At 46.4% G+C, this 22,682-nt stretch overlaps 1 long non-coding RNA gene across 1 annotated transcript in view; it reads left to right on the forward strand.

Annotated features, from left to right (window-relative positions):
- Positions 1-22,682, forward strand: part of LOC117203534 (uncharacterized) — a 136,567-nt gene that overhangs the window by 65,179 nt on the left and 48,706 nt on the right. Inside the window, exon 3 of the long non-coding RNA XR_004486320.2 lies at positions 4,351-4,493. This is a non-coding gene — a long non-coding RNA (uncharacterized LOC117203534). The remainder of the gene's footprint in view (positions 1-4,350; positions 4,494-22,682) is intronic.

Genomic DNA, 22,682 nt, shown 5'->3' on the forward strand with positions numbered 1-22,682 from the left:
TCCTCTGTGACGTGGATTTTAAAGCACACTCACCACAGTACAGGTATCGTGCCTGACTTCCTTCCCCCTGAAATTAGCAAGCAAGAACACAGGACTTTCTTCTCCACGGGGGCCAGAGACTTTCAGATTTCTGTGACCTTCATCATGTCTCCTGACTGCCTGTCCATCGGCTTTTCCTGGAATACCTGGCTTTTTTCTTCTCTGGACGGGCTGTCTCATACAGCATGTCCTGAATCAGTTGTGTGTGTGTCAGTGAGTTGAACAGAATCTTCACTGTCAAATGATCACGTCTTCTTTCTTTGGTACTGAGATCAAAGTTTAGGATGACAGATTTTCCTTTACCAAATAAATTTGATTTCTAATCAAGGCCACACCTTTCCAAAATCCGAGCTTGTGTGTGTGTGTTTGTGCATGTCTCTGTGTGTGTGTGTGTGTGTGTCTGTGTTGTGAATAGGAATCTGGAGATTAAGGTAAAGGCGACAATTAGTAATTCACTTCCATGGTGGGTGTCCTTTCGTCCTGGTTGACCTTCAAGGCTTTTGCTTCTGCCTTCCAAAGACTTACTTTACCTTTGATGCCAACGAACAGGTCCTCCCAGAACTTACCTTTAACATCAGGTTCTCAGCTTCCCCCAGTATATTCTGACCACATACAAGCTTAATAAAAATGCAAGCGGTGTTTCTTGGAGTTGGGAGGAGCATGGAGTAGCAAAGAGAGAGTGAGCTCTGGGCTTCGAATCAAGGGTTCTGCCCTACTTCGCACACCTGTGTTCATATTTGCAAGTCTTACAATGATTATAATCCTCAGCAAAATCAGAGGATGGGAAACTGTGCCCTGACGATCAATTCTAGTTTTACCAACTTGCGAGTCTAAGTTCTAACGCAGCATGTCCAGAGTGTGGGGTGTTTGGTTCGCCATCAGCTTTGCTGTGTACATCTGTGTGTGAGGCAGGTTGACATCTATGAGATGGAGGTATATGCCCACACACGAGCAAATGCGGGGTCTGCTGAGATAAGCTAATCAAGCACGCAGCTAGAAACAGGCACATTGAGTGTGGTTAGCTTTCTGTAAATACACATAATTCAGCCACTTCTCAGTCTTATTTAGCCATTAACTTCATAATTTTGTTTCTCATGCTCCCAGAAATTTGTCATGAGGCTCAGGACACTGGGAAACGTAGACTCACAAATATTTTTTTAAAATTTATTTTACTGATAATTAATTTACAATATAGTGTTAGTTTGTGCTGTACAGCAAACTAATTCGGTTATGCATACATACATTCTTTTTCATATTCTTTTCCATTATGCTTTATCTCAGGGTATTGAATATGGTTCCCTGTGCTCTACAGTAGAACTTTGTTGTTCATCCATCCTGTATATAATAGCTTACATCTGCTAACCCCAAGCCTCCCACTCCATCCCTCCCCCACCCCCTCCCCCTTGGCAACCACAGTCTGTTCTCGATGTCTGTGAGTCTGTTTCTGTTTCATGGATAAGTTCATTTGTGTCATATTTTAGATTGCACATATAAGTGATATCATATGATATTTGTCTTTCTCTGTCTGACTTCACTTAGTATGATAATCTCTAGGTCCATCCATGTTGCTGCAAATGGCATGATTTCATTCCTTTTTATGGCTGAGTAGTATTCCATTGTATATATATATATATACCACATCTTCTTTATCCATTCATCTGTCCATGGACATTGAGGTTGTTTCCATGTCTTGGCTATTGTAAATAGTGCTGCTGTGAACACAGGGGTGCACGTATCATTTCAAATCATTAGAGTCACAAGTATTTACTTAGCACCAATTAAATGAATATCTAAAGTGTGAGAGGTTAAATGCTTAAGAAATAAGTGAATAATATAAATACAGGGTCCCTTTCATCTAATAACAATTTCTTTGAGGTAGGAATATATGAATATATGAATAGTAATACATGCTAATAATACATGAATACTTGAAGTACAAAATAATGCAAGAGGGGAGTGACGGTTGGCTATAAGAGCAGAAGAAAGGGACAGAGGAGGGTTATAAGCCAGTGCCATACAAACCAAAAACAGCGTCTTCAGAGAAGGGAGATTCATCTGGTTCACCGTGAACCAGAATGACGTGGGAGGGGCAGCGTCTGATCTGGATCTAGACAGCTAGGGGGTTATCTTTTAAAAATTTTTATTGGGGTATAATTGATTTACAATGTTGTGTTAGTTTCAGGTGTACAGCAAAGTGAATCTGTTATATTTACAAACACACATATCCACTCTTTTTTAGATTCTTTTCCCATATAGGCCGTTACAGAGTATTGAGAAGCGTTCCCTGTGCTGTACTGTAGGTCCCTATTAGTTATCTGTTTTATATATAGTAGTGTGTGTATGTCAGTCTTAATCTCCCAATTTATCCCTCCCCCCCTTATCCCCCAGTAACCGTAAGTTTATTTTCTACATCTGTAACTCTGTTTTGGTTTTGTAGGTAAGTTCATTTGTAGCCTTTTTTAGATTCGATGGGGATATATTTTTTTTGTGGGAAGAGAAGAGATGGAATCCGTGAAGGGTGAATGGCATGAACAATGCATTTGCAGAATCGAATGTTTCAAGGAAGTGAGGAACGAAGGATAATGTTGGAAAGGCAGGCTGGCCCTGGGCTCTAGAGAACTGTGCATGGTGGGCTTAGTCCTGTGGGCAGCGTGGCACTGTCCACATCTGGGGTGCAGAGAGTGGTGCTGTACTCCAGGAAATGAAGGGACCGGAGGCCAGTGACTGCAGCAGAGTCTGGAGGAGGTGATAGTTATGGGAACTAGTGGCAGACGAGCAGGCAGAGAGGGATGTGAATATATTTTGAAATTCAAATACACATATGTTATGTCCTATCAGGCCATCAAAACCTAACACACTTTTGCCTTAAGTTTCCAAATACCTCTTCTTCTTTTTTCTTCCTTGATCTTTCCTCCTTTAAAAAATGTAAGTGCATTAGAATAAGGTGAATATGGAAAAAAGTAGGTGCAGATGCCACAGGTTGAAATTAGGGTCAAGAGGATTTCAGTTCACAGACACTTCGTCCTCACCAAGAACCAGGTCAGCTCAAGGGCAGGTTAAGACAAATAGGTGGGAACCTATGTGTCCAAGAGCAGAAGTGAAAAACAAACCTAGGAGGCAATGACCAGCCACCTCAGTTTCATTTTTAACTCTTCTGCCCTGCCTCTTTTGTAAATATGCATTGTCTTTGTTAAAGGAGAATTGCTTCGCTCCTGCTTTAGAAAGTTCTAGAATATAAGCAGAAACTGAAGCTGTTAGACTAGAGGGCCGGATCTCAAGAAGCCAGACTCAGTGGATTCCACCTTCAAGCCATCCTCAAAAGACCAGAATTTCACATCATAATAGGGAGCTAACTGCCCTCTGAGTCAGTGCTACCCAGATTGGCTTGAATCCCAAACTAAAGAGATCCTGAAATCCCAATCCCAATCGCAAAGTGACCAGGAAGGATGAGTCCAGCCCTAGAGGTGCCTGGCTACCCCCGATAACAGGGTGACAATAGGAGAGTGAGTTTTGAGCCTCCACAATGTACGGACCTTGGTAAATAGCCAATGAGATTTTCACCAGGGTTCGGTTTTTTTAGACAACTTTTACAAACTTCTATTTTGTGAAGGACACTGTGTTAATTATCTATCTGTTGTGTCACAAACGATCCCAATATTCAGCTGCTTCAAACAACAAATATTTATTCTTTCACATTTCTGTCTGTCAGGAATCTGGGCATGGCCTTGTTTGGTGCGTCTGGCTCAGAGTTTCTCATGAAAATGGTGTCGGCAGGGGCTGCAGTCTTCTTCTGGCCTGGCTTGGGGATGATCTACTTTCAGACTTGCTTCCGTGGCTGTTGGGATGCTCAGGTCCTCTCCAGCTCTTGGCCAGAGATGTCCATTCCTTGCCATGTGGGTGGCTATCCGCCTGGCTGCTAGCTTCTCCCAGAGTCGAGAGGTTTCCAACAGAAAGAGGATGAGAGAGAGAGAGACAGCTAGACCGAGGCTGCATTCATTTTGTTGCTGGCCTTAGAAGAGATGTGCCGCCATTTTCTTTGCCATATTCAGTTGTCAGATGTGAGTCAGTAGGTCCAGCCCAGCCTCAGGGGAGGGGATTTACTCAAGGACCCAAATCCTGGGAAGAGAGTTGATGGGGAGCCTTTGACCACAGACAGGATGAGATGGCTGAGGAAGAAACCCTGTGCACTCCTGCTGTCTCACCAGCGGCCCATCCACTAGCACCATCTGACTTCTTGAGGGCTTGATAGAAATGTAGAATCCCAGGTCCCATCCCACCCAGACGTACTGAATTCAAATCTGCATTTCACAGGGTCCAGAGTTTCCTTGTGTGCGTCTCAGAGTTGGAGGAGTTCTAGCCTCTACGGGATCTTCACGCATCGAATCTAAACAGAAACCAACTTTAAACTGGTCATCACACGTGAGCATCCTTGCCTCGGAGCAGACAGTGATAAGGTAATGAGATTCTGCTTTCTATGTTCTTCAGAGAAAGGCCTGAGCAGCCTAACCCATGGTCTTAGAATGCACACACAGTCACTGTTTAATGGCTTAAAGATGAGGTCTGCGCTTTTGTTGGCTATCAGACATAACAATGACCACATGGACGTCTCTGATTCCTGCGTGGCATTTATAGGGAAAACCAGATCCTTTGAACTCAAGAGAAACCCCAAACCCATCATCCAAGCATCTTTCATTCCTGGAGATTATCAGACTTTTCATTACAGGTTAAATTCTTTGTAACTTTTTCATGTGGAAACTATCCCGTTACCTCCTGTTAGCTCTCCTCCTGCTGAGTACAAATGGAGTGTACATTCTACTTCCTACAGCTGCTTTGGATTTTGTTACATTTTCCAGGTTTGAAAAAAAAATGTGCTGACAGAACGTGGCTTCATCTACAACTCTCAACTGATTTTAAGAGTATAAACAGAAATATGTTTCCTGATTGTATGTACCAGTGAAATCAAAATATTATCCCTACATCCAGAGATTCACTAGCCACTTTATTTTTAGAAACTTGGCACTAAAGAGGAACAGAAAAATATGTTGGGGAAAGGTCATTATGACATAAAGACAGCAAATATGGCTAGACAAAAAGAAAAGAAGCACGCTTTTTGGTTTGCGCTATTTTCAATGAAAGATATTTGCTTTTTAAATGGAAAAAAAAACTTTCCATTCGCATCTGGGCAGAAAGTCAGAATCAAATAGATATAATTGGAAAAGCTTACTAAATGATGGACTTATGTTACATTTTCCCCCCAAATGATCCTTTTTGTTTTATTTTACATAATGGAGAAAAATCCTCTTAGATAAATATATCTGAAAGCGCAGCGTTCAAAAGTCACATTTTATTGTAACAAGATGAAGCAAATAAAGACTTAAATCTGAGCACCAAGAGGTAAACAGTTCTGCTTGGTCTGCGCAATCACACTCCGTGGGAACGGCATGTCTTCCATTTGGGTTTGCAGGTAGGAGGCTGTGAGTCATAAAATCACGAGCAATTTTGGGCTCTCCCGATTGGTAAAAGTCCTCAAGGTGTGTTTTGTCAGCCCCACTAGACTGAATACCTAAGGGTCCAGTAGAAAGGGGCTGGGGGACTGTATACACTGGGATTTTAGAGGCGGGGGGCTGGGTGGAGGCCCAGCTGTAAGGACCAGCTTAGGACCTGTTAACTGAGAAAGGGCAGATGAGCCAGTGAGAAGGAATTGCTGGATAGACTGATCCCGGCCACGGGAGCCCAAGGTCTGAGCTTCAAAGGACGGACAGAGTACCTGGGTTATAACCCAGCAAGTCACACCAGGAAGTCCACTCTGGATGGTGGAGCACAGCAGGGGACTGTCTAGGGAAGTGGCAGGTGTTGCTGTGGGAAACGGGACCTTATGTGGAGACTTTCATCTCGTGTCAGGGAATTGACAAATCCAGGTCACGCAGGAGGCCCCACTGTAAGAGTCAAGGTTTGGACTGGGACCCTCAGTCACAAAAGGCAAATGGAAGAGTTTGATTCAATTAGTACAGACCCAGGGCAGAAGCTCAGCACCATGGCATGAACTAGGAAAGGGGCAGGGAATTTTGTGAGTTGGCGGAACTTCTGGAGAGACCCAGCTTAACCCTTTGGCACACGGGGTAGGTATTTGATTGATAAAGGAAACTCAGGGTAGGGACTGGGGACTTGGAAAACATAGGAGTCTAGCCGGCTATCCGGTTTGGGGCCTGAGAACTTGATTTACCTTGATCCCCTCGCTCACGTCCCTAGAGAAGAGTGGATGCCTCTGGCCCAGTTGATAAGGTGGTATGTGAGCCCGTCCGGATCCCTCCAGACTTGGGATAGATGAGATGAAGGAAAATGAAGATGACGCTGACATCACATCCCTTCACTCTGGTCACTCTCCTTCCTTAGGTAACTTGCTTCCAGTCGTGCATGTGTTGCCAGGCCAGGGCAATTAGCTGGAGACGTCCTTACAGGTTTCTGTTGTTTCATTTTATGTGGTTTCTTATGAGCACGAGAGAAGGTGCTGATCTTGTGGCTCTGTAATCAAGAGGACGCCCTTATTGGATCCCACTCTGGTAAACAGGAGCAGGATCTGATCTCCTTTGGAAGCAAGGCTTTCACGGAGAAAGCGCATCCCCCCATGAAAGGCAATCTCGCCTGGAACCAATGTGTTTGAGTATTGAACTCTGGGTCACACTGAGTTTTTCCCAGCAATGATATTCGAATACGTAATTACTCTGCCCTTCATGTGGTGTTGGTAGTGCAAAGAGCAAGTGTGTGCTTTGTATGTATTTCCCAGATTGCCCATTTATTGTTCCCCAAGCCAAACAACAGGGCAAGTTTTATTCCACCACATTGAAAGATAGCTGCTCTTGGCTTCCGGAACCTTTTTTATGCCTTTCCTTTTATTCCTGTCTGATCTTTCTTCTGATCCTTTGGTGGGTGACTAGGTACCTGCTGATGGATCATCTTGTTCCAATAGCTCACCTGCCATCGGGTCATATCCCAATCTAGATATTTAACAACTGGTGTGGCTTAGGTACTTACCCAGTGGAATGGACATTGGCCATGTTTCTTGAGCAGAAAACTAAGGGCCCACTGTGGGATCATGGTAAGGTCAAGGCCCCAAAGAACAGAAAGTAGCAGGTGGGGTTCAGGGCAGCAGCTGATTTACTAGCTGGTATGGAGGCATTTACATCTTTCAGTTACTCATAGGCTCATACCAGTGTGTACTGTTGGGTTATCGCCATTGCTACTGAGTGATCAAGATGGCGGAGCAGTAGGACATGAAACTCACCTCCTCTCGCAAATACATCAAAACTACATCTGCACGTGGCGTGATTCTCACAGAACATCCGCTGAATGCTGACAGAAGACCTCAGACTTCAGAAAAGGGATTGGTACTTACTTGGGAGAACACTGTTACAGAAACATTATGTTTTAAATTACAAACTCTGGTAACTAACAGCTCCTTGGGAGAAGAAGGAAAGTAGTAGGAGGTCAGCTCATATAAGTCATGATTGAGTTGGGATTTTAATTTGTGCATGATAGGAAGCCACTGGATAATTAGGATCTGAATTATGTCTGAAGAATATCACTGTGGCTTCATGTGGGAGGCATGAGTAGAAACATGGAGGCCAGCTGGGTTTTTTTGGTTTATTATATATTTTTTGAGATCAGGTAAGAGGTGATTCGGTGAGGTTATTGGGGCCCAGAAAGCTTGCTTGGCTGGTTCCAGTTCATGCTGTACAAGCTCGGTCCCAGTTTCCATGGGTCTCGACGCCTTGGTCAGTGTTGGCTGCGTTGTAAGCGTAGGGAATGTGGCATCTTCTCGCCGAAGACCTGTTACTTCCCCAAGCCTTACTTCTGCTGTCCTCTCGCAGTCGTCCCTTTGAACTGGGAGAATTTTAACATTGGCTGATTGGTCGCAAAATTGAAACGGCATGTAAATACCCTGGTGCTTAAGAGAATAAACCCAGGTCTCATATCATTTAGGCTTCATCTCTTTTTAAGAAAACTGTGAGTCATTGATGAGAAGATTTTAAAACAAAGTGTGGATGGGGCCACGCAGAGGAAACAGAGTGGGGATGAAACAGTTTTCCTTCCAAAAGGCATGCAGATCAGACAGGCAAATGGCAGCTCCTGAGTTTACACGGGCTGCAGATGGGTTCTGAAATCTGCTGCACCAGGAGGTCCGTCCTTTTGTTGTGTAAGCTTCGGCAGTTACCACAATGTGCTGAATTGTCATATTTACCTTTCTCTAGGTATGCACCTTTTATCTGTTAATGCCTAATGCCTAAGGTGATTTGTTGCATGTTGTGGGCCCTCCATCGTCACGTATCACACAGTGGCTGCCCGTAGCCACCTGTACCCCTCAGGTTGGTTTGGCCTGCAGAGTGTTTCAGAAATTTTGAATAAGCCATTGTGTTCATTTTCTATCACCATCTGACAAATTACTGTACACTTAGAAGCTTAAAGCAATGCAGCTTTGTCATCTCACAGTTTCCAGGGGTCGGGGGTCCAGGTGTGGCTTAGCGGAGTCCTCTGCCTGCAGTCTCATCAGGCTGCAGGCAAGGAGCCGGCCAGTCATCCAGAGGCTTCAGCGGGGAAGAAACCGTTTGCAAAAGCTCATTCAGGCTGCTGGCAGCGTTCCTTTCTGTACGACCTAGAACCCAGGTGCCTGAGCTTCTGGCCCCATGGGCGTCTCCAGCATGGCCACTTCCTTTGTTAAGCCCACAAGGAGCATCTCATCTCAGAGAGAGACCAGTCCATGTTTCAGGGCTTTTCACCTGATTCAGCCAGGCCCACTCTCAGCATCCACTTTTCAGTTAACTCACAATCAACTGGTTTGGGACTTTGATTACATCTGAAAAGTAGCATCACCTTTGTTCTACTCTCCTGGGTTGAAGTGAGTCACGGGTTCCATCCACAGGCGCGGAGGGGAATCACACAAAGCCGTGAACACAGGGCAGCGGGAATTGCGGAGGTTTACCAGCGGGGTCAGCTGTCCACATCTACATGTTGGCATAAGTGCACATAAGAATCTAGATTTTTGGTTTCTTTTGGAATAAAACCCCCAAAATATCTAGTAACACTGGAGCCACACTCCCACCTGGCAACAGCCAGCAGGAGTGGACGGTTCACAGCCTCTTTCACTCAAGACATGCCTGCCTGCGATTCTCTCGTTCCGTTTTCTACCCCTGTCTGTTTTCTTTACTCCCCTGTGCTACCTGCTTCACCCTGTGACCATTGATGGTTACCAGTCCCACGGTAAACCTTTGCTAAAGTTATTTCAGTATAACTCTTTTATTTATATTTGTGTTGCTTCTGCCTGTGTTTTTGGGAAGTCATAATAGTATTCCAGATGAAAGAGATATTGGAGATTACTTCTTGTACAGAAAAGGGGTAAAAAATGTCTAAAAAGTCTCTTTGGGAGGGCAAAAATGAAGAAGGTAAGAAAGGATGAGAAACACTGTTTTAGGAGAAGAAGGACAGACTAGCTTCATAATTTGCTGGGCCCAGCGCAAGATGAAAACATGGACCCCTGTTCAAAAAGTATGAAGAATTTCGAGCTAGTGACTCACCATGGAGCATTAAACCAAGGACGGGGGCCCTTCTCAGCAGGGGACCTGCTCGTGTGCTGCAGAAGCCAGCCCTGGACGGGAGCATTTGGTGGCAGCTCCTGTGGCTGTTCTGAGAGCTGTCACAGGAGACCTCATGCTTATTCAGCCCCTGCGCCCAACGCCACATAATCAAGGTGACGGTAATCCACAGACGGGGAGGTTTGCTGAGTGGAGCCTGTGCTTCATAATTAGAAGCAAACTCTGCTAACGTCTGGCTAAAAAAAAAAAAAAAAAAAAAAAGAGGTAGAGAAACTCAGTGAGTAAGTCAGTAGTTTTGATTCCTCCATTTCGTCTATTAATTTGGCTTCATTGTTATCCTCCCCCAAAACATGCAAGTTTTTTTTTTGAAATTTCATTTCAGATCCTTTGAGATGAGTGTGGGTAAAGTGAGGGAAAAAAAAAATTTCTGGAGGAAAATGAAGAAATCTGCCTCTGCCCCCGGCCCCCGAGCTTCTGGTGCTGCCTGAGCTGGGGATTTGAGAGAGGAAATGACCCCAGCGTGCTCCAGGGCTGACGCAGAGGCCCGGTCCACACGGCCCAGTGGTGCAGATGGTGAACTCAGTGCCTTCCCCTCTCATGCCAGCTCCCAAAATAACCCGGTGGGAACAGCCCAGCCGCTTCTCCCTCAAGGCCTGCACCTCAAAGCCCCGATTAGGTCCAAGGCTGGGAAGCATGGCTGCAGAGCTGCCCGGGGCACTCCAGTGCCAAGGGCGTGGAAGCCTTCCTGCTCCCCCTGGGGCTGGGATGGAGCACGAGGCCAGCTTCACTCCAGGCACCGCAACCCTCTCTCCGTGACCTTGAACTTGCTGGGGAGCAGCGGCGGCCAGCCGGGTTTCCATAAGTCCAGCAATGAACACTGTCCAACCAACACATGCAAGACGTCCAACCAAGGAAAGCCCGGCCTTTGCTGGGGATGCCTCGCTCCTGGGGAAAGTCCCTCCCACCGGCCCTGCCCGACGTTCATTGAAATCAGGCCACGGAAGAAGCTGCTTCTGCGTTTCTGATGGGGCAATAGAGCAGCCACTGGTATCACTGCGGATGTCACCTTACAGGTCGGATTAAAAGAATATGAAGGGGCTTCCCTGGTGGCGCAGTGGTTGGGAGTCTGCCTGCCGATGCAGGGGACGCGGGTTCGTGCCCCGGTCCGGGAAGATCCCACATGCCGCGGAGCGGCTGGGCCCGTGAGCCATGGCCGCTGAGCCTGCGCGTCCGGAGCCTGTGCTCCGCAACGGGAGAGACCACAACAGTGAGAGGCCCGCGTACCACAAAAAAAAAAAAAAAAAAAAAAAGAATATGAAGTAGTCTTTGCCCCAGAACTAGAGACTTTTTATTTGGATGGCAGAGAGGGGATGAGATAGAGCAGAACGGGGAGGGGAAGTGCTGAAGTAAGACAGCCTGATGGCCGATCTGGCCTCCACCTGTGTTTATAAACACACCTTTACTGAGACTTTCTTTCTGCCGCGTATTCATATACACATTCTCTAAGGCTGCTCTCATGCTACCATGGCAGAGCCGAGTAGCTGGGACAGAGACTGTGTGGCCTGCAGAGCCTGAAGTATTAACCTGCCCGGCTCCTTACAGGAGAAGCATGCCAACACCCACCCTGTGGTCATGACCGCGTGTGCGGCGCTCACTGCTTGTGTACGTACGTCGCGTGGAGGTCTCGCGGCAGGAGTTCAAAGTGGTCCCTGTTCTCCCCGCTTGACAGATGGGGAGAGAGAGGTAAAGTGGCCGGGCCCACGCGGATCATAAACGACAAGGCCGGGTGTGAACCCACATCTGTCTGATTCCGTGGACTTCTTTTCAGCGCCCTGCGCTGCCCCGTGGCTGACTTCCCATGGGCGTGTCGGTTTGAATCGCTGGTAGGAAAGTCAAGCATCTTCAGGGGCCGAGCAGGTAAGAGCTGAAGGGCGCAGCTTTCAGGAAGAGGGGCTTGTGTGTGTGTGGCCGAGCTGGAGAGGACCAACCCAGCCTCAAGGCACTCAGACACGACTTGTTTTTCCAGAGCTTCGAGGGCCAAGCAAAACATGGCAGCGAGCCTTATTAGGCCAGCGGGTCCCTGGTTTGCGACCTTTGGACAGAGCCTCCGTCAGGCTGGGCAAGAAGACTCATGATGCGCTCAGAGTGGAAACCAGAGGGGCTGTTTGTCTGTCCCTCTTCTCCGTTGCACTCTCTTGGGAACATCCCAGACGGCTCTGTAGAGAATTATGGGCCTGTAGGCCAGGCGGGCCTGCTTTTCCATCCTGACTCTGTCAGCACATTGATGTCTATGAGCTTCAGATCTTTTTTCTTTAAAACGGGGAAGGACTTCCCTGGCGGTCTGGCAGTTAAGACTCCGCGCTTCCAACGCAGGGGGCGGGCGCGGGTTCGATCCCTGGTCGGGAAACTGAGGTCCCGCATGCCACGCAGTGCGGCCAAAAAACCAGCCAACCAACCTGGGATTTATTTATTTCATGTGTATTGCTGCGTGGCACGTGCCAGGCCCTGTGTGAGTCTCGGCCTACCCCAGGGCATGGCAACTGCATGCTTCCCCGGGCTCAATCCCCTCTTTCTTACCCCCGTGCGGATGGCACCCTGCTGGCTCTGTAGTCAGTAACCATTCAGGAGCTGCTGACCTGCCGCCTCTATCAGGACACCTCGTCCAAGCCTCCGCCCTTGCTTCCCTGTACTACGCCAGTAGCCTCCTGACCACTATCTTGGGGGCTTAGAGTCCCGTCTCAACCCAGAGACTTGAGGGAGGCTCTTAATACGTAAGTCAGATCATGACATTCTCCGTGGTTTCTCGTCTTAGAGTAGAAGCCAGAGTTCTCACAGCGACGCTCAAGCTGCCCGTGGTCTCGCTACCACCTTCTCCCGTAGGCCTGTGACTCCACCCTGTAACCTGGCCTGTTGACCCTCCTTTGGCCACAGCCGCCTCCCACCCCTTCCTCAAGCACATGGGGTGAGTTTCTGCCCCAGGACCTTTGCACGTGTTTCTCCTGCCTGGAACGCAGGTGACTCCCTCCTTTCTTCATGTTCTGCTGCATCTCCTCAGGGAGCCCGTCCCTGAGCACAGAATCCAAACGACAGCCCACCTCCACCGCTCTTCTTTCCTTCTTTATCTTTCTGCCTCGGATTTATCATCACCACATCTTATATAATGGACTTATTTGCATCGTTTATTGGTCACAGTTGCATCTCTGGCATGAAGTCCTCTACCCACAGCACAAATGCAGTACTTGTGAGTTCCTTTTCTTCTTTCTTCCCCCTTTCTCATCAGAAATAAACCTTCCTTATTCCCACAATTGTATTTAGTCTGGTACGATTAAAGCAGGATTATTTAAATTTCGGAGATCTGTGGCCGTCGATAGGAAGTTACTCCCGACTGGAAGCCAGTGGTTATGGCAGTGGGGTCCTCCGGATCGTAGCTTCAGCATCACGGCATCCCCTGGGACGCCTTAGAAATTCGAATTCTTTGTCCCTAGCCCAAATGGGCTGAGTCAGAAATACTGGGGAAGGACCCAACAATGATTAGACAAGCCTATGAGATGACTGTGGTGTGAGAGCAAGTTTGAGCCACTGCCGTGCTAGGATTGGTTTATAAAACAGTTACAGGACAAAAAAGCAGAGTGAGGTCATGGAAAACCCCCCTGGGATGAGATTTGGGACACTTCTGCCATTGGGGGATCCTGGAGGCATCACTTCTCAGACCCGGAGCTTGGGTTCCCTGGGTCAGGACATGACGGTTTCTTTGGATATCCAGGGAGTCTGTTTTGACCTTGCTTCTTTCTTCGGGCTCTAGAACCATCTCCCAACAACGTACATGTCAATGCCGCCTCCTTTACTTTATGTTCCTAGATCCCAAAGACATGTGGCTGTGATCTGGATGCCCCTTGTCTCCACACATTTCATTCCCAGCAAAAAAAAAAAAGTACCCAATATCTGTTTTATTTATTTATATATTATATACATGTGATACTATGTGAAACATTTTTTAATACATTATAAATCACACACAGAATGGAAACTCAAGCTGAGATCAATAACAGAATAGCGGTTCTAACATTTTTTCCCCACACCCCTTAAAGATCAACTTCCCCAACACACAGGTGGATTCACTGCACAGAAACCACTTGTCTGGAGAACTCAAGGCTGACTTCTCCCCAGCTCTGTCCTAAACAGTGACCTTTTTCCAGCAAAGTACTCGTGTTCTTTGAGAGTTGAGCTTAGTTACTAAAAACCACTGCTCACGTAAATTCGTAGGAAACCAACGTCCTCCTTTTATCGAGCACTTTACTACCCGTCAGCCACAGTGCCAAATGCTTTTCAGATTCATACGTCTCATTTATTATTTACATTAAGTGGGGATAATTATTGTATTTGACGGGTGGGGAAGCGGAAGCACAGGCTGGTTAAGTAACCTGCTCCAGTTAACTCTGAGGGAACGCAGTGGAGCTCGGACACAAGGAGAAGTTCCTGCTGCAAGATACAGATGGATGTTTGCCCTTAAAGAGGAGTTCTTTAGCACAGTGGAAGTGTATTACTTTCTAGTTGTAGATTTCCAGTGAGATTTTTGTTGTTGTTGTTTTTGTTTTTGCGGTACGCGGGCCTCTCACTGCTGCGGCCTCTCCCGCTGCGGAGCACAGGCTCTGGACGCGCAGGCTCAGCGGCCATGGCTCACGGGCCCAGCAGCTCCGCAGCATGTGGGATCTTCCCGGACCGGGGCACGAACCCGTGTCCCCTGCATCGGCAGGCGGACTCTCAACCACTGCGCCACCAGAGAAGCCCTCCAATGAGATTTTTGGTGAGGCGCCGACAGCGCCATCCAATGAATAAACCTGAATTGTTTCTATTCCACAGAGAACTAGGGCTGACATTGAGGAAGGGGGTATGGTTTTCTGTGTGGGCTTTGCCCGCCTCTGTGGCACTGCCCCGGCTAGCTGGTTGATGGGATGGATTTTCAGTGGAGAGTCAGACCCCGTGCTTCAGAGTGGGCACAGGTAATTAGTACCACGATGGTAGCTGGAAAGAGAGAGTTGCGTCTGGAAACAGCCTCAGAGTGTTCGCATCACATTTAACACTGTCACCGATGTCCCTTGTGGAGCAGCTGCCGCGCTGAGAGCGTGCTTGCTTTTCATCATAACTGATTTTCTCCACAGTGAGCGGGGTTCCCGAGTTTGCATGCACTTTATCAGACACACATGCAGTTGACATACGATATGGAAACGCTCTCATTCGCGTCTGTTTATTTGCTGCATCAACTGACAGAATGTGGTTGCTTTTGAAGTCTCCGAGGAGCTGAAAAAAAAATCTCGGAAATCTGACTTTATGAAGTTAGGTTTTCCACCACCAAGACGTATCTTCATGTTAGGTTTGTTTACAAGGAGTTGCTGTTTCCACTTGCTAGAGCAGCTCTTAAACATTAAAAAAAAAAAGTTGTTTTTTCCAACCGCGAAGTGGATCTAAACATTAAGTGTTTCTACGGTTGGTGTTTCAGCTCCTGGGCTGCTGTTAACTTCTGCTGGGATGAGATGGAAGGGTGCCTTCCACTCAGCCACCCGTCACGTGGGAGGGTAATATTTGGAAGATGTTTTTTAAACGGCTCATTGTGCAATATTTATATTTCATTCACATCAGCGCGGGACACTGTTGACACCAAGTTCCGCTGTGCTGTTGGCTGCGCCCTCGCTGCGCCATCCCTCCAAGCCCGGCTCCAGGCCTGATAAAGTGGCTTCTACACGGGGCCGCCCCCTCCAAGGGGAAGGGCAGGCACAGGAGAAGTGGAGGGATGCTTCCACGGCTCTGCTCGAAAGGAGAAAAGATCGGACACGGTCTCCCAGCCTCAGAACTGAAGCACTTGGAAAGTTAGACGGATCTTCCCTCTCCCCCTGAAGGCAGAAAACACGAAGTGCGCTGCGGTTCTGTATAAAATGTACATTTCACACTTTCTTAGGATTGCCTTTACCAGGTAGGCTCAAAGACTTTCTCACATTTTGTTCCCTCCAAACCAGCTCCAGACCATGAATCAGGAATCCCAGGAAGCATCCTGAAAAAAGGGACCTCTGCAGAACGGAACCCCCCTCTCCCTTAGGCTAAATACCTTCTGTTAGACTCTGCTATTTCAGTGAATGGTAAGGATGGATCCCCAGGGAGTGAGAAAAATTTTCTATTACTTCCTCCCTGTCCCTGCCCTGCACCACACACACACACACACACACACACACACACACACACACACTCTCTCTCTCTCTCTCTCTCTCTCTCTCTCTCTCTCTCTCTCTCTCTCTCTCTCACCTAAATACTCTTCCCTTTTGTCAGCTTTCAGCCATACTCTTTCCCAAATTCACAGCCAGCTCCTGCTGGCAAAAGTACAGTGAGAAATAGTCCCATATCATTGTCAACGAAAAAGAAATTTCCTCAAAATTCCATTGCCGTTCTGTCTTGAGTTTTAAATTCTGCTTAGCTCTGGGCATTTAGGGGAGAGAGAGAGAGAGGGAGGATAAATGAATCAATGACTTTATGAATATTTACTGTTGGATTCTCTGAAATCAAGGTTAGTATTCAAGCAATAAAGACAGAATAAAGTAAAAGTTAAGCCGTGTGTCTGCATGAGACTAACCTGGATTTTCATGACTTCTTTTCCTGCCCAACCTTTTAAAAAGCTGGTGACAAAGCAATGAAAAAAAAACCAGGTGCAGGGCAGATGCTATCAGGTGTTTTGATTGTTGGAATGTCACCTTGCCAGTAAGATACCGGCCCCACTCCAGGTAGGCATGTGGTTTTCTGGCTCAGCTGAACCATGACTTAGAAATGGAGAAACGGAGGTCCATGGATTTCCAAGTCCCCGTGAACCCACCTTCCTCCCCCGCATGCTGTTGTCAGCGTATTCCTTGTTCAGCCTTCATCCCACGAGGGAAATAAATTTAGAAAAGAAACCTGTAGGTAATTAACAGTCTAGCGTGTCTGTCATTCCTTTGATAAAATGTGTTGGGTGTGGTTTCTCGACATGCAGTTGATAAAATGCACTGGTGGTGTTCCATTTCATTTGACTTTCCATTCGTTTTTTTTTTTTTTTTTTCCCAACGAGAATGTCTTAATGGCCAGCTTCTGTTTTCAATCATGGAGGCCATTTCTATGGATTTATTTATTTATTTATTTATTTATTTTACATTTTCCAATAAGAAACATATTCTGATCCTTTAAAGGTTGGGAGTAAAGTATGGAAGGGTGGGTGATACTCAGAAGATGAGCTTCTCTGCTGGCTTAAATTAGCAAGTGTATACGCATCTGGGTGGGCGGGCACGTGTGCATGTGAGGGCCTTTTTGAGGTCTTCATTGAGTCCTGACTCGGACAGAGATCCTGCCACATGCCTTATTTCTTCAGTGTCTTCACAGCTTTAGCAACTCGACGCCTGGAGGAACGGCACCTCACCTTCATTTATCTATTTGGCTCCAATGTCATACTAGTTAAAAGTGCAGAAAATGCTGGGGGCCTTTGAACGTGGAATTGCAACTTGCATAACCAAATAAGTCTGTGTGATTAGGTTTTATATAGGACTGAGCTGGCGAGCATGCAGATGGAAGGAGCACGGGAGTGATTTCCAGCTCACAGCTTTGAAAAGCTGAGTCATCTGGATAAATCACCCAGCTTTTTAACTACAGAAGCCTCAGCAAGTAAATATGTGCAATGGCCACTGTCTGTGAAGAGTCACCAGAGAGAGAAGGCTCTTCTCACAGCCCCCGTTTGCTCTCCAAAGGAGCCCACGCAGGCGGCCTCGGCAGGCTGGGGCAGGAGGACAGAGCTCCAGGTGTACGTTACTGTGTCGGTGTACCTGGATTTGAGCTTGAGATGCTGTCCCTGCTCTGCATCATCTTCTTCACTTTCCTCCTATCCAGTGAAGATCCCGAACTTTGGCCTGTGTCTCGTGCGCTCTGGCCGGTTTTTAGATCTCTTGGCTTCAGGCTTTTGACTGTCACCCATGAGCTGTCGTCTCCCTGAGTTCTGGCTCTTGGCTGCCTCTTGAGCCTTGCCTACCATTTAAGGCCGGTTGCCTGAGGGGTGCCTTTAGCGCCCCACCTGTGATACCTGACCCGTGGGCTGCCGTTGCCCTGTGTGATGCGCCTCTTGGTCCACCCTTTCCCAGGCTCTCCACACCCTGTGAGAATCCCGTTCCTTCACTCGGAGACGTTTACACACGCAGAAGGGAACTGGCTTATACTGAAAGGCGAATCTCACTTTCATCAGTCTTGAAACTGGAACCAGAGCTCTAGGTCTGTTCCTCTTGAACTGTGACTTCGATTAGAGACTCCCATTTACGTGTGGCATCTCGGTCCACGGTTACTGCCACTGTGGCCCGGGTCACAGACCTCTGCTCGCAGCTGCTGACACTGGGCACGTGGTCCTGGGCGGCACACCCCTTGAGCTGCTCACTCGACAGCTGTCGCTGCCACCCCTGCTTCTTGTTTGCAAACAGCGCCCTGCATTTTACTGCCGCCCAGGTGGTGAGCCAAGTCCCAGGGGGTGAGTCATTGTTTTGTCAGCCAATGAGAGTCATCTGAATCCTCTTTGCTCCCTGTTTATTTTCTAAGCCTCCCTTGCAGCCTTACAGCCATGGGGTATTGTTATCATATAAGAGAAAGTCTGCCGGGAGTGTTTAGAAAGTGCTTCGCTGGCAGTAAGAGAAGCAGATTTGTGTGGGGACCTTGCTCGTACAGAAGGATGTGGAGAGGACGCAAGTGCCACGACACCGAAGTGGATTCCAGAGCCCAGCTGCCTGCTCTGAATTCTGGCATCCGCTGCCAGCTCTCTTGCTGCTAGCTAAGTTAATATGTCTCTTCGTGCCTCAGTTTTCCCATCTAGGAAATGGGAGTGATAGTAATAGCATCTATTTAATAAGGTTGTTAAGAGAATTAAATTAATAGTTATTAACTACTTATAATCGTGCCTGGTACACAGTCAAGTTCTGAAAGTTAAACATATGAGCACAGGCATTTTTCAAAGTGAATTCGATTTAATAAACACTAAACATAGCATTTTTCTTCCATGAAACTGACAATGATGAAAAATGAACAATGAGGTTCAACATAGGCTAGGCCATGAGGAGATGGCTACTCTCCTGCCATCCTTTGGAGTGGATAAATTATATACCTTCTGAACCCGAAATGTCTCTTCCAGAAATAAGGATGGACAAGGAGACTAGTAAGAGTAATGATGCATACCCAATTTTTTGACATGAAAATTGTTCAGAGTTCGTGAGGAAATCAGGTAACAGAATATCTTCGATACGACTGCACCATTTATAAAAGAAATTTGTATGCGGTGTATAAAAGTGCATCGAAAACATCAGGGGAAAGAGATATCAAGTATTGGAGAAGTAGATGACTTAGAACATTTTCCTTTTTGTTTACTTAAGTTTTCTAACTTTCCTACAATAGTCTTGGGCCGCTGGTGTAAGAAACAAAGTTCCTGTATTATGATTCCATTTTTGTAAAACAAATACAGTGACCTATAGCAATAAACAGCAACACCTAGATATTGATGCATATAAAACTATCTGGAAAGACGTGCACCAAGATGTGAGTAGTTGGCATCTCTACGTTCATGGAATTCGTTTATTTTATTTGGTTTTAATTTTTAATATTTATACTTCCAGATTTTACTGCAGTCATTATGTAACATTTTGGTGTTTGCAAAATGAAAAAAAGAGCTAAGCAGCATGTCCTTTTTGCTCTAATGGTCCTAGCGATTTGGTTCCTCTGTAGATGGCCAAGTTGGAAAATTCTGTCTGTGCCAGATATCTGAGCTAATAAAGATTCTGCGAGAATCCTCCTTCCCCCTTCCCCCCCAGCCCCACACGTTAGTCTGGAGACATTTATATTTTCTGCCCAGTACCTTTCCCAAGTCATTCTTTGTTGCTGATACTTCATTAGATTAATAGCTCCCAAGTGACGTGAATATGCTGATTTTATGGCAGACCTCCAGAGAGGGCTTTTTACAAGTAAAAATGGCTGTGATGAATTACGTTTCTTGAGATCCTGATGGCTCTATTTAGAGGATTCTGTAGGTGCTCAGGCCTTTATGAAAGGTGCCTCCAGATTACTCTAAAATCCTTGCACTCCGTGTTTCTTTCCCGCTTTGAGAACAGAGTCAGGGTTAATCTGGGGGTAGGGACTTCTGCCCTGTCTTGCGGTTTGTGAATTCCTTGGCCCACCTGTGAACGTAAAGCATTCTCTTCTGATTCAAGTTCATCTGTCAGTCCAGGAAAATGCTTTTCCTTTTCAGAGGACCTGGACTGATTGGTTGGAAATATAATTTAGTTCCTGTGTTTGTACTGGATCAGAGATCAGAAAGCCGTTTCAGACTGCGCTGGCTGGCGGGCTTTCTTTTAGTGGTGAAGTTCAGAAGTGCAGCAACAGACAGGAAAATCAGAGCTGCTTATACAGTCGCTTTTCTTTCTCTTCCTGAAGTGTTTTAAAGAGGAAGACTGGTTCCCCCAAACTTCTAGAGTTGGCAGTAGTACTGTGGCGTGCTGTCAATTCTTATTTGTTTCCCGATTCTTCTGTCAGTTGGAAGAGAAAAGACAGCTGGTGGGAGGGAGTGTAAGCGGAAAGGATCTTCCTCTGGGTATCGACTTTGTAGCAGACACAGCTCTATACCTCGTACATGTGTGATCTCACTCAGTCCTCTTATTTTTCAGAAAAAAAAAAATGATGTCGTGAGAGACATGCAGATAAGCGGCAGAAGTGGGTTCAAATGCCACAGCTGCCTTCTTTGAACTGGGGGTGTTTGCACAACGCCGTGTGTAGAAATGAGCCTGTGGCTTCTGTGATCTAGGTGAGTCACTCACCACCTCCAACTTTTCAGCATCCTGTCTGTAGATCAAGTATGACGTGATGATAATGGGGGGGGGGGGGCGGTTATGCTGGTGATGATGCTTCTTACCACAGCATTACCATGGTGACTGCAAGGATTACTGTGAGTGAATCCCTGTAGGCATTAGATTGCTAGCCGCACTAGCCCTTCTCTCCTTCCTCCTGGCCGGAGTTGCCCTGGGGAGGAGCAGAGTGTCCGCGTCAGCTGCGTATTTCTGTGCAAACTGACATGAGAAGATGCTCTTCTCATTTCATTCCAGCGCATGTTATGATCTGTGTGTCCCCCAGTGCAAAGCACAGATACAGTTGTAAGTTTACATCTTTGTCCACAAACTTCATCATGACTCTGGTGACTATGAAACACATCCTGATGACAACGGCATTGAGAATCCTTGCCAGATTCTGAAAGTATTTGCTTAAAACAGCTGCCGCCCAAGTGGCCCTTGGATCTGTTGGTTCAGAGAGTGCCCCTGTTCACATCGTAACCAGACCAGGACCAAGAGGAAAGACACAGTTTGGTCACAGCACAAAGTCCTAGGCAGCAAAGGGGATCGTCCTCTTCCTGCAGTGGCCTCGTGTCGTTCTTCCTCTTCTTCATTTTTCAGTGGTACGTGGAGCCTGAGCTTGAGAACAGTGGGGCCGCTTTCTCGGGCACTCCTCAATGCTTTTATTATTATTTTTCAGTTGTTATATGTTGGTCTTATATGCTATATGTCTAAAACTCTATGACCCTTCTGAGTCTTCTGAAGTCTTTTCTAGAGAATTGGTTTGGGATGAGGAGAGGGGTGAGGGCTGGGTATTCAGAGAGGAAGGGGGAAGCAGGTGGGCATGGAATCAGATGGGCAGCCTCGTTTGGGCTCATCTCTGTGGTCACTTCTTTTTAAAAAGATTTTTGGATGTAGACCGTTTTTTAAAGTCTTTATTGAATTTGTTACAGTATTGCTTCTGTCTTCTGTTTTGGTTTTGTGGCCAGGAGGCATGTGGGATCTTAGCTCCCTGACCAGGGATCGAACCCGCACCCCCTACACTAGAAGGGGAAGTCTTTACCACTGGACCGCCAGGGAGGTCCCTCCTTGGTCACTTTTAAAACCACCTTTACTGCACATAGATGCCCAGAGTGGGTGGCAGGCGTGTAAGGAAAGGATGGAGGGAAGTAAACGCTCACATTACGCTGTTGCTCTGGTGCCAGGCACAACGTTAGATGCTTCCCTTTGCTTTACATCATCTTCTCTTTCACTGTCACATGTAAGTTGGGTATTTTATCTATTTTTACTGGAAATAGGTTCAGAAACAAAATGATTGGCCCAAAACTCCAACTGTATCAAAGGCAGAGCCTTGATGAGTATCTTTATCTCTCAGTCCAAAGCTCAGGTTAGAACAAATGAAAACAAGTAAAATTCATAGGGCAATGTACAGCTTCTTCAAGGGCTACGGGCATGCCAACCCCAAAGGTATTCACAAAACATGACTTAAAAAACAGCACATAAAACAAGTGAATTTGTAAAGTTATTTGAAAATAACTGGGGGAATGGACAGCTTGTACTATGATAGGTGGTCTCTTAAATTTTTACTTTTGTGAGTTCTTTTTTTTTTTAATTATTTATTTTGGCTGTGCTGGGTCTTAGTCTTGGGCCCCCTGGACTGGGAGCACGGGGTCTTACTAACACTGGACCACCAGGGAAGTCCCTTACTTTTGTAAGTTCTTTGAACCATGTAGGGTAACTTGAAATAATGTTTGAGTGCCGCCATGTTTTGTGGGCTGTCTTTGATCACTTCATAAGAGATATTTGAAAACGAATCATTTATATGCAAATTGTCGCTGCTGGGTTCTGGAGAATTGCTATATTTCCTTAGCTAGATTAAACTCCAGGAAATCATTCTAATAGAATTCACTTTCTTCAAAAATTCGTTCTTCTTAGATAACAGAAAAGTTAATGTAAGCCCAGCCTGTCTCAGTCAAATTATCACAAATTCCAAACAAGCCGGCTCTGAATTAATAAGATTTCATTGCCGTGCAGGATGGGTATATTTACACGAAGTGGAGACAGAATGAAGGGGCAATCAGGATCAGATGCAATTAAGATGGGAAATACCCTCAGTTAAAAAATCCTTTGATTTTTCATGGATAAAATGGAAATTCTGTCTTGTGACATTTGATACTTTGTCCTAATCTAAACAGGCTGC

Source organism: Orcinus orca, chromosome 19 (genome assembly GCF_937001465.1).
Source record: "Orcinus orca chromosome 19, mOrcOrc1.1, whole genome shotgun sequence".
Classification (NCBI taxonomy): domain Eukaryota; kingdom Metazoa; phylum Chordata; class Mammalia; order Artiodactyla; family Delphinidae; genus Orcinus; species Orcinus orca.